Source organism: Antennarius striatus, chromosome 10 (assembly GCF_040054535.1).
Source record: "Antennarius striatus isolate MH-2024 chromosome 10, ASM4005453v1, whole genome shotgun sequence".
NCBI classification, from domain to species: domain Eukaryota; kingdom Metazoa; phylum Chordata; class Actinopteri; order Lophiiformes; family Antennariidae; genus Antennarius; species Antennarius striatus.
The window spans coordinates 21,267,501-21,284,915 of NC_090785.1; positions in this window are offsets into that span (position 1 = coordinate 21,267,501).

A 17,415-nucleotide genomic window follows, 5' to 3' on the forward strand; every position below is an offset into this window, starting at 1 on the left:
CTTAAATGAACAATTCACCCAAAAAAAAGTTTGTCCACAAAAAAATTCTGGAGATTCAAAGTAAAGCAGCATTTCATCATTTTGCCTAACAACTGAGGAAGACAGGGAAGAGTTTGAAGTCATGGAAACAACCATGTAGTACAACCAAACACAATCTTCCTGAGCACGCTGAGGATGAGTGATGTCCACTTTGCGATACGCGCCCCGGACTCGGTAGGCGTTTCATTCTGAACCACTGCTTCGAAGCCTTCTTCAAACATAGAAAAACCACCTGACTGATGCTGTTTGCCACTCTCAAGAGCTTCGAAACACTAAGTGGTTCATTCACCAGGTGAACCAGTTTAGTGGTTCGGATCAATGGGTGGGGCTCCGAAACACCGGTTGGTCCCAAATGTGTATATGGATGAAACAGCATGATGCGCTGCCTATCGTGTCAATGCCTTGGATTGACTAATCTGGATTGATTAGATTAGCATTTGGATTGCTGACGGTTTCCTTTATAATTGCTTTGCAGTCGAACCAACCAGAAAGAGATCTCAAGTCTGGGAACATTTAGAAATGGTGCCACTGAACAAAGTTGATAATTTCTAAGAAACTTATTATTTTGAAGCTCTGTTACTCATAAAGCAGAAAAGAATAAACCACACACGTCATTTTTAATTTGCAAGTGAAGTGTTTGCTTTGTTTCTTCCACCTGACGTACAGTAACAACACGTCATCGATGATGAGGCGTTACCGATCCAGACGTGAGAATGAAGCCGGTGGTGCTGCAGTGGTGACGTCTTGGAATTCTGACTTTTATCTCACAACATAGACCTTTTTTTTCCAGTGGTCTTAATCCTCCTATTTACACACACAAACACACCTGTATATATTTACATTACATAGACATGCATGAACATGTAATCTACGTATATCTCCTATTGCTTTATTAAAACCTGCAAGGATCAATGATCATAAACCAACTTCCTATAATACATGGCTATGATATAACAAGCAAGGATGAACACATTAATTTATATTTGGTTTTATTCAGAAAATATATACAATACAGGAAAGAGCAAAGCGCTGTTTTCTGGGCTCATTGACCATTGTGTGGTCGCAGTACAGATACCCTGCTAAAGAGGGCGCCCACGTTCCCACAGAACGGGGTGCTGAGTAATGAAACAGTTTTCAGCACAATTGTCGCAAACGGTTTGAAGCCCCATGGGACGCCACAACACTACTGAAGACCACTGTGAGCAACATCAGAAGTGCCCACTTGGCCCACTTGAAATAAAAAAGACAAAAATCTTCATGAGATGTGTCGTATGTTATATGTGAGGGTCCTGCTTTGGCCATGGAAAGAGAGCTGCTTTGGCTGGTGAGGTCCAGTTGTGGCCTGGCTTAGGGACTTGTTCACCTTTCAGACATCACATTTTGTTCACATTAAAACATTCACATTTTTGCAATGACGTCTGCTGTTGCTTGTGATACAGAATAAATTTCTGTAACTCTTTGTCTGTAAAATATCAGCTCTTTTTTTTATTAGCATTTAGAGTTAGAATGCAAAATGATACAGAAAACAATAGAATTGGTGCAATTACTTGGATTAACTCTAATTAAATACTATTTATTGTGTTTTTATCAAATTTTATTGTATGCGCTGCATAGGTTTTCTTGTGAGCTGAGCATGCGCGAGCAGTGCAAGTGCACAGCTAAGAGGGAACACTGACCACCAGGTCCTGAAGCTGGAGCTCCACTGTGTGTGTCAACCCATTACAATCCCATAATGTCATGTCACTTCAATAAGTCAGAATGAAACATATAGTATCATATAATTATCCCTTAGCAATCCCAATGACCCACAATGAGGAAGAAGCAGTTGAAGACAAGACTATAGTAAAAAAAAAAAATCAATTGGTTGTAGGCTTAAAATAAATTAGTATTAACCACATATTATTAAAATACATGAAGTTCAGAACACAACTGGGAATGGTTATCTACAGTTTAGTCTGGAGACAAGTTCATTCATTTATGTCATTTCATTAATTTATGTAGTTAAATGTTATTTATTCAATTTATTTTTCCCTTCATAAACTCTGCTGTTTTTGCATTTCCAATCTTGAATCTGGTCTCCACTGATTATGTTGTCAGATGTTTCCTCATTTCCTGTCTGTCCTCTTCATGCTGAAGTCTCCTGGTACCAATTAACAATGTAATACAGGTTTACCTGTAGTATTATTATTCTTATTATTACTATTATTACTATAATAATAATAATAATAATAATAATGATGATGATGATGATGATGATGATGATGATGATGATGATGATGATGATGATGATGATGATGATGATGATGATTATGATGATGATAATGATGATAATAATAATAATATAATGAATGAATAATAGTAATGCATGGTTGTCCGTTGGATGGATGAATGGATGGATGGATGATGGATAAATGGATGGATGGATGGATGTATGGATGGATGGATGAATAGAATGTTTGGTATTTTGGACACGTTTTGTGTTACTGTATCAGTTGGTCGACAGAATATTTGAACAGTTTTACTAAGAAGCTCTGGAAACATTTTGTTTTTAACTGACTTCAGACCAAAGTGGGTTTGAGTAGGAACTGATTGAATTCAGATTTGAGACATTAAGCTGTGAATAAATAATAATCTATTGCGTCACTGCAGACACTTTACACATGAAGATCACTCCGCCGGTGTGGAATCAGAGCAGACTCAATATGGCAAACACTATAGAAACCAGTTTGAGGCTTCAAGCTTCAGATGGTCACCAGCTTCTTGATAATGGAAACCATTGCTGTGCTTTTCATGATGGCCATGTTGGACACCTGCTATCAGCCTCCTCTCAGAGGTCTCCCTGCTCTGGGTGGATTATTGAGATGGACAGAAAGAATGTGTCCAGAGGTAAACCACGAAGGAGTGGTCGCCCCTCTCAACGTGTGTGTGTGTGTGTGTGATTTAATATAACAGTTAAAGTGTACACAGTGTGTGTTCCCTCAGTCTGAGGTGCAGCCGGCGATGTTCACCCTTCTGCCTCTCGTCTCTCTTTCAGCTCTTTATCCTCTTTCCTCTAACCCCAGCCTCCCTTTGATGTGGCCCTCCACTGCAGCCTTCACCACCCCCTCCCTCCTCATCCTCACCTGTCTGCTCCTCTCTCAGCTCCGAGCTCTTTTCTCTCGCCCCTCTGATTCTCATTCCTCTTTTAACTGCCAACTTTCCTCACTCTCCACTGCTTCTTTCTTCGACCCTCCACTCCTCTTGGACTCACTCAATACTTTCAATTTACTCTTCTCCTCTCTAATCTGCCACTCCATTCATCCCCCGCTCCCCTTCATTATCTCCCTCTGTCATCCTCTGCCTTCGGTCCTCCTCTGGCTGTCGGCGTGTCTGAAGGATAGATTCACGGATCCTGTTTCTCCTTCCACTCAACAGCTCACATAGATCCCACCACCTCCTGTGTGGGGGTTGTTCATACAGACATAAAGGGGTTTCTGTCGACTTTATTCATTTAGCATGACTCAATCTTTATGGTTCCATCGATATAATTGTGCTTAAGCCACTTTAATGACGTTCAATATGAAAAAGTATAAATGTTCTTGTAGTCTTCACAATGCCAGACTGACTCCCGACTACTAAAGCCATATAGTAGTATTACTGAAGTAATATATTAATATTACCAATGTACTAAAGGAATGGAGACAAGATGGGCTGCAGTTAACAATCTGATCTTGGGTCTACGTAGGACAGAAACAATGAACTATTCACTGGCAGAAGGATAATCTCTATTCCTCTCCCTCATCAGCGTTGACTTTATGGTGAAAAGTCCTGAAGAGGATCCAGATCAATGCTGTTGAGAGTTGATGAAGGACTAATCAGTTTGTGAGCTGGATTTGGGTAAAGGTGCTTCAGTAGACCCGTGACCTGCTGGATAAACTGCTGAAGGCGAGATGATTGCAGTTGTCTTGTCTTGAAGGCCATGGATGGATGACGTTTTATCAGCAGCGACACCCACAGACCTCAAAGCCACATGTCTGTCAGCATCACTATAAAACAACTAAATAACAAGTTAATACTGAATCTCTTTTCCACTGACTTGAACGTTCTTGATTTGTACATTGGTTATATTTCAGGTTAAATGTGTTTTATCTTTGATATTAACACAGAATTATTGCACAGACATAATTGCAGTTGATGAAGCTTGAAGATGGGGCGGCGCTTTGGCTCAGTGGGTAACGCTGTCGCCTCACAGCAAGACGGTTCCAGTTTGTGTAGGGCGGCTGGGGACCAGGGGGGTGGCCGGTTCAAAACCCATGTCGGGCAGTGTGAACTGGTAGTGGGAGGTCGGTAGTCCACCTCCTGAGCACTTCTGAGGGGCCCTTGAGCAAGGCACCAACCCCCACAAAATTGCTCATGGGGGCACACCACAAAAGAGCTGCCCACCGCTCTACCTCTCACTATATATTGCATGCATGAGTTACCGCGGGGATTCCAGAAGAACTGATGAACATCCCATTTCCTACAGCACATACAGGAATAGTGACACTCAAATCTAAAGCCTAACCCCAACTCCAACCCCAATCCACTAGGAGGAAAGAGAAAACACTTAGCCAGTTATTTACAAAGCCTTTATAAGACCAGTAAACAACAAAAAACAAAACTGATAAATAACTAAAAAAAAGAAAAAAAAAGAAAATATGAAACCAAATGATTGACTCTGTAAAACAATTATGAATTAATCCAAAAAAATAATTTAAAAGGTGACTCGCCAGAGATGCGACAACAACAAATTAACAATTATTGCATGAAATTGGAAGCAAAACAATGATGGCCAATTAATTCAAAGGAAAGCGATAGTAGAAAATGTTTACATTTAAGAACCTCACTTGAGCTCGTCACCTGCACACACACACACACACACACACACACACACACACACACACACACACACACACACACACACACACACACACACACACACACACACACACACACACACACACACACAGAGTGACTGCTGAGCAATTCCGTCCTGGGCCGGCCCCTGATCTGTTATCATAGCTGTAGAATAAGGCAGTTTCAAAAAGAGGCAGTTCCACTCAGTAGATCACTGAGATGGCCAGGCCTACATGTCTGTGTAGCAGGGTAGACTAAGCCCTACCTGTCCAGAAAAAAATGTCAAAATATGTCCAGTAGTTTTTGAGGAAAACTTATAAGAAATAAAACAACCAACAATCAAACAAACTAAAAATGGATCAAGAATTCCCTAGTTGTCAGGTGTGGTGTAGAGAGAATTTTCTGATCTGGTAAAATGATTTAATTATTCATCAATGCAAAAGTTGTACCAAGTGTTCAAGATTTGTCTGTGCATGCGTGAGCGGGCTACAAGTTTTCATGTGCTCTGGGTGAGTGTTCCATGTTTTCATCTTTTTGCATCTTCTTACCTTTTTGTCATGATGGGCCAAGCTAATGGCTAGAGCTAGAAAGGCTAGCCCTTGATTCCATCCATCATCGTGGTGAACGTCAACTCGCTTGTGACACCGTCACGTTAATAAAGTATATGTTATGGAAATGATCAGTTTCTATAAATGCATTCCAAATAAATGTAAAATTTGCAAAAGAAATGTATGTATTCTCAGACTGCTGTCAATGACCTCCTCCACAGAGAGACTGAGGGCCTCATTTGTGCCCCATGCCATCGGGGGGTGTCTACCGCTGACTATTACACTGCCCACTGTCATGATCAAAAAACTTCTGGATATGACTGGTAATCTCGATTTCTGCCAAGTCATTAAAAAGCCTCCTCCACAAAATGTGCTTTTTTTGTTCAACTAAACCACTGGAGGAGTGGGAAGTCCAAAAGAACCACCTACCACAAGGCAGAGTACTGGCCCCTCTCCTCGTCAACATCTACACTAATGACCAACCACTCCCCCCACAACATCGACGCTTCATCTACGCTGATGACATCTGCATCACCACTCACCAAGAGAACTTCCATTACATCGTAACCAACCTGGAAAGTGCCCTCCAAGACTAGACAACCATCTAAAACCCAACCCATCAAAACCCCAGATATCCAGCTTCCATCTGAAAAACTTACACGCAGGAAGAGAATTGGACGTCTCATGGGACAGGCACAAACTCCTAAATCATCCCCATCTTGTGCACCTTGGAGTCACACTAGAGAAGACACTTTTCTTCAAAACCCACCTTCAGAACACCAAAGCCGAGATCAACACCCACAATAATATTCTGCGCAAACTGTCGAACTCAAAGTGGGGCGCTGATCCACCTACCATCCGTACCACAGTCCTAGCCCTGTGTTTCTCCATGGCTGGGTATTCGTGCTCAAGCTGGAGCCGCTCCCACCACACCAAACTGGTAGACGCTACCCTCAATGACACCTGCCGCATCATCACGGACCAACACGTGGAGGGTGGGATGGCTCCAACTCAACACCTGAGCCCAAGAATGTAAGGAGAGAGGAAAACACCTACTGAATGCCTCGCCAGCAGACATGACCCTCATGACCTATCTGGAAGACCCTCAACAGACTGCGAGTAGAGCAGGGGAGGTGCAAAGCACTGCTGAAGGCATTGAACTATCTCACAGAGGACATGTGTGGCTGTGGAGCAGTACAGAGAATGCCCCATCTGCTGGAATGCCACAACGCCCCCCAGTGCAGCCCCCTGGACCCGGCTGAGCCGACCCCATCAGCTGTATCCTGCGTCAGACACTGGCAGAACAAATTGCAAAGGACTCAAAAGAGATCTGTCTGTCTATCTTTCTATCCATCCATCTAAACATCTATCTTGCCCCCTTTTACACTTTTCTCATGAGAGGTGAAGAAAACCCCCCCAGCGCTCTCATCATTAACATTCAATTCATTTAAGCAGCTCAGTTTTGTGCTGGCACGGTTGGCATGATCAACCACAATCATGTTTCAGAGACTGTTGAATAATAGCAGGCTATTATTCAACAGTCTCTGAAACATCTTGTTGGTCTCTTTAATTGTTTATGCTGAGTGAATGAAACACCTTTTTGTGGCGTGTCCATAGTGATAACAGCACTGTGTTGTCCTGATACAGGAGAATAATGTGCTGGGCCGAAGAGAGACAAAATGATCAAATTACTCTTTTTGTTCTTGCTGTTTAACACGTGTTAAGTGCTTTCATTCCCAAAGCCAAAATTCATTCAGAACCATTTAGTTTTGACGTGTAAATTGTGTGATGCACACTATTTGACACAGCTGTATACTAAATGTATTGAATTTATATTTTACTGTCGGTTACAGTTGGGTATCTACTTTTTTTTTTTTTTATCTCTGATTCATCAGATGACAACAGTAATGTGGGCATGGAGAAAATATCTCACTGTATGAACCTGAAGCATTTTTTTGCAGTTAACATACAAGAGCAGTGCTGAGTATGCACTTAATGAACACAACAGAAGAGATAAAGCCCACAACAGTTTTTGTACTGTTAGTCGGACTAAAACAGAGAGTATGTCATGCATGTGAGCGAGGTAGCTTAGACATTCAGTATGACTAGAAATACGTGTAGAATTTCTCTTATTTCATTGTATTTGCGAATAACTTCAAAATATGCCCGTGTTATGCAAGGACTGAAGTCTCTTATTTCCCACACAAGTGACTTAATCTTAGCTATGTTGGCAAAATCAGTCCCCAATAGCCAAAAAGGTCAAACAATTAAGTGTATATACCAACCTCAAAGGTTAGCCAAACCAGTGATGCCTGTTAGAGAACCAACAGGTCAGCAAAGACTCAGACACAGGAACATTAGCCACCATCACTGAATTTAGGATACCTTAAAAAGCTTTAGCAGGATGTTGCCTGACAGATGCTATTGAGGAGTCAGGTGTGTTTGCATAAGGAGAAGGAGATATAGCTGCTATACCAGTGATAAGATGCATTAAGTCAGTGTGGTGGACAAAAATCCTGTTAAAACTTGTTAGAACTTTAACTCTTTAACCCCCTAACCCAGGGGTTAAAGCGTATGTGCAGAATCTCCTGGACCAAGATCGGATTCGCAATCTGTGACTCCATATTCCTCCCAGGTGCTTGTGCTTCTAACAATGGCCAGAGCCTGCAACTGTGCATGGCTGAAGAAAAAGATTATCCCAGTACCATGAAGCCAAGACCTGTTTGATAGTTTGGGGACAACACTTAGTTCTCCGTACTGGTTAAGGCAGCACTCAATACCAAAGATTCCAGACCCCTTAGAGACTGCTAGTTTCCACAGAGGTGTGTTGAGGAGGTGCTGGATGGTATTTAAGGTGAGTGCTGTGCTCCATACCTTTGAAAGGGGCTGTATTACTCTGTGTATGAAGATGTTTTAAAGAGAAATTCACTATCTGTCTGGATAGGGAGTCAGGACAGATCCACAGCATTTAACAGCAGAGATTGTACTCAAAGAGAAAAGCCGAGCACTGAGAAAAGTCTCCCAGGATTCCTTTGGCTCCTTCATCCAAGATTTCATTTGGCTCACAAAGCCACTGTTTGAAATTGATGTAGAAACCTACTGAAACTGGTGAAATAATACCCTGACCAAGCCAAATTAAAACGAAGGCAGACCTAGGAAAGGTGATAAAGGACAGCCCCTACAAAACAAAAAAAGAACTGTGCACCATAGCCAAACCCATAGGTATGCCGCTTAATCCACCTATCCTTGTTTCCCTGACCTGTGACCTCTGTGGTGGGGTTTCGTTTGTCTTAAGGACAGGAGACAGTGTAAAATACAAGATATTTATTTGTCAATTCAAATCATGTATAAGTTGAGTAGCAGTACAGTAATATCATCAATTGGTTGAGTATGAGTCCAGTAACATCATTGATGATATTGACAGACAGACAGGTTCAGCAAACAGACAAGTTCAACGAATACTTATCTAAGCATGATGAGAACTCTGGAGACGATGAAAAAAGTCCTCCGATGTGTTGTTGCAGAGTACTCTGGGTACAGGAAAAACTTCAAGTACAAACTAAAACATGGATCACATCTCTTTTTATACTCTAAAGGCGTAACTAGGAGAGGTGTGAATCAGTTGTTTAACTTCGTTCCCTCTGCTCTCCACTAATCTTTCCCCCAGTTTCAGTAGGTACATCATGACCTCAAGAAGTTAGCAGAGACATCTAGTCGACAGTTTCACATGGCTGATGACATAACCTAATCAGTCACACAGACATTTAGTGCAGACAAAATTATTAACAGATACTGACATTTACGCAAACATTTCTAAAAACAGATTAGATTCTTGCAGAATCTTTCATGACCTCGAGACTTCCTGGGGCCGTTTCTCCCAAGTGCTGAAAGATTTGACACACACACTCTAGATTTTTGGGTTGATGAAATGATATTATTTTATTATATTATTATATTATTTTATTGTATTATTTTATTGTATTAAAAACTTTCCACCACATTCCCCCCTTCCATGGCTTTTAAGCCATGGACCAAAACTTGGAATTTTAATAAAATGCAACAATCCAATTTTTAACAAAGATGGCGCAGATCTATGGCTACTGTCTCACTATTCTTCACTACAGACGGAGGCGAAAACCCTGATGATTACGTTCTTGAGGAAAAATTCCTCCGTGACCCTCACTGAGCGATCGCTTTCTTAGCCTGCAGAGAAGACAATCCAAACTTAGTAGCCTCCAAAACATTTGAACATGACCCTTTCATCTATAGATGTATCATTGCTAAATTTTAAAGTAATTCATGATTCATTTTATTTCATTATTAAAAAAAGATTTTTAAAAGGTTTTAAACTACTGATCAATCAAGTAAACACACTTCTAATATGAATTATGACATTCTGATTACTAAAAAACAAAGATTACTGAAAATCTGAACGATATGTAGTAGTGAGTTTATGAATTATCACTGAAAAACTTCTTGGTGACACAAAGTTATCAGTCCTTCACAGTGTCCTCGTCCCGTACTTGGCTGCATGGCAATAAGGACATTCCCCCAGAGCCCAACTCCTAATGGATGAGTTGTCTGGATCTGTTCCTCTCAGACCAAAACAACCGACGTCCTCAACGACTCAACACACGATGTCCTCAGTTGAGGCTGTTGCCTTTGTTGGTTCCTCAGCCGAGGAACTCTCTGGGGTTACAAGGGCTGCAACCTCTGTTTCCAGATCAGGGTCTGGAGTGGCACCTTCACCAGCCGGTGGAGGGAGAGCAGATCCTTGGTCGGCTCTGGCTGGTCTGGTAGATGAAGTGTGGCAACACGTGTCCCCCTTTCCCAGCAAACGGACTGCAGTTCCTGTTCGCTCAGTCACTTGGAAGGGACCTGTCCACCTAGGTTCAGAGCATTTTTGTTTTGTCACTTTCAGCCACACACACTTTCACACACACCCATTTCTCTGGAGACATCCGCCTGTTTTTCTGTGAGATGGGAGAAAGTGATAGTTAGTTGTCTCAGGCCTGGTGGGCCTTCAGCACCTTTGGCTGTCAATGGAGCTGTAGGAGCTGGAAAAGGTCTGTTAGTGTGACTCCAGCCTGTGGAAGAGTTCAGTGACGTCCAGGACTACTCCTTATCTCCCTTCTACTTCTGCTCTGTAGATTATTAACATCATTATGGGTCTCACTTCTCTTTGGGGAATTGAATAACTGGGAACTGTGCTGTATCATCATCCCCATCATAGCCAGGAGGAGAAGGAGCATTCCCCCCTTCCAGGGAATCCTTCCCCTGGCCTCCATCTTTGTCACTGAGAATGTCAATGGGTGCTTTTAAGCGATGCTTTAAATGACACCACGTAGGGGATCCTTTGACCTGCACTGCAGTGGAAGTGGCCCTCACCACCTCGTACGGACCCTCCTGTCGGGGGATGTTCCACTTCCCTCTGAACACCTTTATGTACACCAAGTCTCCTGGTGTCACTGAAGGTGGAGTCTCCTCACGGTCAGCTTTTGCCTGTAATGAGATAACACGAGCAGAGATGCTTCTGTGGATGTTAGTCATTTGTCTGACATACGACTTCATGTCATTTGTCAAAATATCAAGAGAAGGTCCCTTAGCTGTTTTGTAATTTGGAGAAGGCATTGACCTGCCGGTTAAAGCTTCATGTGGTGTTATTTTCAGGTCTCTATAAGCACTTGATCTATACGCCATGAGCGCAAGTGGCAGTGCATCTACCCAATTTAACCCCGTGCACATGCAAATCTTCAAAAGTTTATTTTTCAAAATCCCATTCACTCTTTCCACAATACCTTGACTCTGAGGATTGTACACACATCCAAATCTCTGCTTGATTCCTAACTTCTGCAACATGCGTTTCACGGTTTTATCCACAAACTCCTTTCCATTGTCTGAACTTATTCTTAGTGGAATCCCGAACCTTGGAACGATTTCACGGCACAGAAACTTTGCAACAGTTTCTGCATTTTTGTGTTTGGACGGTGTCGCTTCAACCCACCTGCTGAATCTATCAATCACCACCAACATATACCTCTTCCCTTGCACTGGTCTCACCATATCAACATAGTCCATGACCAGGTGTAGAAAAGGTCCGTCAGGTGCTGGAATATGTCCAGCAGGAGGTGTTTCTCCTTTTCCAATGTTACTTTTTAAGCATGTTTCACATCGACCAATTACTTCATCAACATGTTGTAGTTTAGGAGCCCAAAAATTCCATTCTCGAATTTTTCTCATCACTTCGCCTCTAGACTCATGGCCTACCCCATGAGCCTCATTGATCAGTAAAGGTAGGAGTCCACCAGGTGCAACAAATAGCCCCTCGTGGTTTCTCCACAATCTTTCAGCATCCTTAGAAGCTCCTCTCTGAAGCCATAAATGGCATTCTGCTTCTGGAGCCTCTTCCTGTAACAATATCAAATCTTTACAAGTTATTTGTTCCTCAAGGTCCACAGCATGAGTTACCATTATAGCTTTATTGTTCACTGAAGCTGCACTTTTAGCTGCTTCATCTGCTGCTGCATTTCCTTTGGCAACCCATGAATCATTTTTCTGATGTGCAGCACACTTTAATATGGCTGAGGATCTTGGTTTCATAATTGCCATTAATAATTTCCTGATCTGATCACAGTGCTAAATGGGAGAGCTGTCAGTTTTTCTGAAACCTCTCCCCTTCCACGCTGCACCAAACAAATGACACACTCCATGTGCATAGGCAGAATCTGTGTAGATGTTAGCGTTTTTACCCTCTGCATACTCACATGCATACGTCAAAGCCTTTAGTTCTGCCAACTGGCTGGAACACGGCTGCACACACTCTTCCATTCGAACAATCTCAGTTTTGCCATGTTTGAACTCAATAACTGCACAACCTGCTCTGAGTGCTTCCCCATCTCTGTAGCAGGAGCCGTCCACCAACAGAGTCATGTCGGCAGGCTCCAAAGGGATAGCACTCAGGTCAGACCTTAGTTTAGCATCTCTCTCTGCCTCAGCCACACAGTCATGTGGACACTATTCCGGTCCATTCCGGTCCAATGCAGGATTAGGTGCACTGCTCTAACAGCACTACAACAAGCAAAGGGTCATTGGATATGGTTCCAGAATTCTAGCACCCAAAAGAGAGAAATTACCACTTACAGTCTGGTAATTATGAGTTCTTAAGGGTCTCAAGTGAGCTGTTTGGTACAACCCTATAATGTACTGTATACACCAATGCTGTCAGAGTAAACTCTGTTGGACACAGGCAAGATGACCAGAGATGCTGATGTCCTGTCAACAAACCCAAGAAGCTTCAGGATGATTGACTGATCACATAGGGACCATTACATCTCAGGTGTGTATGCAGGAAACCAAGGTGCCAGAGCAGATCAAGAAAACGATGTGACTTGAGTAACAGCCATCGCACTCAATAGTGGGAATATAGATGTTATGTCTCATGAGAGTACTGCTGGAAAACACAGCACAGTGAGAGGGTCGGTCATCTCAGAAACTTGTTTAGAATTCAAAACTGTACTCTGAATTAAATTAATGAAAGAACTTTTTTAGAAAGACAAGGAGACTTTGGTATGATGGAAATAAACTGGAGGTGAGTGGTGGGATTCTCTATCAACAACCTGAACAATACTGGCATCTGATGTTACCAGAACTGTTACAATCCGTGGTAGTTAAGCTCTGCAGAAAGACAGGAATCATGTCGATAGAGATACATTAACTTCTGAGAGCCTTTATTAGCCCAATATGCAGAATTCAACAGAGGACTATGTTAATAAAGGATTTAGCAGCATTAGACAGAAACATTCCTGTCTTACACAGAAAACTCCAATGAGACAGATGTCCACCAGCAGTCCACATCCTGGGTAAGTTGAATCGCTTCATATTCTTCACTCAAATGTACTCAAGGAGCAAATCAGGACAAAAAAGTAGCTGATAAGTTTTTCCACTACATCATTCCTCACTTTGGATGAAGGACTTTGAGAACCCCTTTTCAGGTTACAGCAGCTGGCAGGTATGAACCGTTCAGGAACCACAACAAGGAAAAACTGGTGAAAGACCGACAGTGAGACTCACTTCTTCAAGTGATGTGCACCCTGGAAGAGGCTGTCAGAAGATCCCAATGGGCAGTCAGACCAGCAAACACCTGTGATGACTGCTAACTAACTCTAAAGGTAAGCCACGTGCTACGTGCTACATGCTACAATACGTACAGTGGAACATCAACAGCTGACTCTGACTGTTGTTGATGATCTTAAAAATTGGTGGAGAGTTCATTCAAGTATTTTCTTCTTTTTCTCCTCAAGGATTAAATTATAAGGATTAAATTTTACTGTAAACTAATCTGGATTAAAACTCAGCTGAGTGAATCATGAGTGACAATTAATGGTAGAAACGTACATTTTTTTAATATGATTACACGCTTTTCTTTTTATTTATTGTCAGCTACTGTCAGCTAACACCTATTATGTGTTTTTAAGGGTTTTCTAGTGATATTGTGAGTCCATTTATGGTGACAGGTGTTAAATTGGGTGAAATAATGTAAACTTGATTTTTATTTTTTTGCATTTTGAAAACCAACGTATAATAGAGAACAACTTAACGCTATGTCATCTGAACCTGAATTTAATTAATTCTCTGTTGTTTTAATGTCCTTTAATTTTTTCTGGTCAGTCTTAGGGAATAGTATACTTTAGTATTGAGAGTAGTAATGACATTTAATGACCTCTGATGGAGATTATGGATAGAAATATAAAAATACCCACCTATATATTTCAATAAGCTCACTTGAAAACCTGATGCTATCATGTTTCCAGCGTCTACCCGGAAGTTCGGGCCGCTAGCCGTGTTAGCTCCGGTCTTCACATTTGTCCATGTCTCTCACTTAGGGAGCCATTCTGGCTCTGTAAAACATAGTGGTTTATATTCTTTGGTTGTGATGGACACATGGGGTTCCCCACATTGTCGAGTGGGGAACCCCGAAGTTTTATTCACAAGGACCGAACACACAAAGTCGGCGTCTACGCGGATGGCCGGGCCGTAACACCGAAGCATCCCTTGTCTTTGCGTTCGTTCGTCCTACACACTGAGCCGTTACGGCTTCGTCGTACACAGCGGTTTGTTTTCTTGTAACGGCGAAGAAATAAAAGAAAACAAAGTCTGATATTATTGTTTTATCGTGGAATTTCCACAGGTTCCCACTGGGTTAATACATAACAACATGGACATTCAACTTATGAACAGCCTCTCAGAAACAGTTGTGTTCATAGGTTGAGGACTACCTGTAGGATCCATTGCTCATAGTGATTGACTTACAGTCACGACTTCTATGAGTCATAAGACAGTAATCTGGAAATGGAAACCTCAGTTCCAACACATTACGGAATACAGGTTAATGGTGTTAACCAGTACCGTCTGTTACTGTAAAATCTAGAAAAATCATAGTTTGGTATATTTTTGTGTAAGAATTTGGTTGAAGAACCTGGTCCAGTACTTCTGCTCACCACTTCTGATCTAGTATTTAGTAAAAAACCAGTACACAGGAGAATGTTATAGCAGGGTTATAATTCAGTATTTTTTTCATATGATCAGGAGAAGCACTAATTAGACTGATGAGACATCTGCCAGTATTGACTTCCGTGCTATCAGCTGGGTATGCAACGTGGACTTAGAAAGTGGGCTGGGAGTGTACTTGTGCGTCCATGCATGCGTGAGTGGACTGTCAGTACTCGCAGCAGTGCCAGTACTTCATATTCACGTCTCTCTCTCCCTCTGTCTCCTCGTCTCTCCTTCTTTCTCTCCGCGTATTTCTCACCTGTTCATTTGTCGCTGCTTGACAGTTCTCATTATTGCCTTGGCACTAGCTCAGCATGTCCTGCCAAAGCAAGACACTGAAATGGAATTTGAGAAAGAGGGAGTGTGTGGGAGATTGTAAATGAAGAAAGGAAGGAAGATGCTGACAGAGAGAGAGAGGGTGAGGGAATCTCATATGAAAAAAGACGACAAAGACAAACAAACAGAGAGCTGTTAGAGAAGAATGCTGCGACGTAATTAAAAGTACTTAACTCTCAGCAGAATGACAATGAAGCATGGGTGACACTGACAAAGGTATTAACACGGACATGTATACCTGTACACAGACAAACACCCAAACTGACAACACAGACAAGCCAACAGCATCAAGAGGCCACATCGTCAAATTCAATAAAATCACAGCAGCAGCACAACATTGAATGCGGCTGCTCTAAGTCCCAATTACTTATTTATTATGACACACTTTCCCATGAATTTATTCTCGTTAAAGTTTGCATTGATGCCGCTCACTTCTTATCTGCTCAGCCGTAGCTTCTCTTTGTCTCTTTCATTTAGAGACAAGACTAAAGGCTCTATCTTCTGCCAGCCACAAAGCAGCGCACAGCACAGCACAGCAAATTAGTTAGCGTCTGACAGTTGTCATTTTCATGCCCAGCGACCGCATTGTTCATCTAGCAAATGTAATTGTACTCATGGACATGAGGTCAGGTATATTGTAAGACTATTATTATTATATCTGAACAACTGAACAAAACCCAAGTAGTAAAATTAAAAAAAACCCAATGGTCTGAAGTCATCGGTCCAATATTCGTCATTACAGACCGAATCAGTTGTGTCTGCATGCGCCAGCTGAAAATGTGTACACATTAGTGATATAGTAGTAATCCACATTTCCATTCCCACACCACACCCTCAACACAAACTTCTGCTTTTGACTGAGACTCATTCACATCACCTGGAGAGGTTCCTCATCAGCAGGATGGCTGCTTTACTCCAAACCACTGAATCTCAGTGGGTAGAAGAATAGGGAACATTAATTATCATTAAATCCAGTCAACATGCCGTAGATTTTGATTGCAGGTGATGTTAAGCTGCTGTGCATGATGGGTAAATAACACAGACAGTAGAAATGCCATTACTGTCTCAGCTACTCCAGGATCATTGCATGGAATCTAGTGAGTATTGTTCTTCTGTATTGTTTCTCCTTCCCACGTCGACCATAATCACAATGATCATTTTTATAACATGACTGACATAATCTGCAGCTGTAATTGTGTGCGTCACTGGGCCTGTCATGCATGTAGGAGAATTTTCTCAGATAAAAGTTGCAGAGAGTTCCAAGAAGGTGGAGGCAAACGATTCACTAACCAGATTGACGTCGAAAAGTTCTCACCACAAAACACAAGTTATGTGAAGGCAAGATGAAGCAACAAAGTTACAAAATATAGCGCAGGTGAAAATGTGTGCCTGGACCAAAATTGTGAGTCAGAATGAATTAAATGCTGAACTATGTATTTACCAAATCAACCAAACAGTAAACAAGAGGAATATGTAGGAACCTGTGACATTAGGGTTTGACCATTGGGTTCAGTCGAGGCTGAATGATTTACAGCTTCATTTACAGCTCTGAGCTCTTTCACTAGTTTCCAGCTCCCATTTGGTTCTCTACAGGCAAGTTGGGGTTGTTATATGGTGAATTAGGTCATTCAACAATGGCAGCCTGATTCATGAGTGACTAAATGAGGGAAACAATACCCTGAATTGCTTCTGAGCCTAGTAAACAGTAACAGGGCTGCACTCTTTATTTCTTAGATTATTCTCGCTACAAGCTCACAAACTCTCAGGAGCTGTTGAAAACATTGATTCTTCTTCAGTCACTAAAGGCATGAGTGCGGTGTGTTTAGTTGGATCACCTGCTTGTGTGTCCAATGCTGCACCTCTACTATCTCCAATGGTTGCACTGACAGTATCTCCAGAGGATGAACCACCAGTCCTTTCAGTGGCGCTTGTGGACATGGTCCCAGTCCCAGTCAGAACGTCATCATGGGCATCAAGTCTACCCTCCTTTTGTCCCATTTGCTTTAAAACCATTAATCAAATGAAGCTGAACACACATCTAGACAGAATCACAGTCAGACTAACTGTC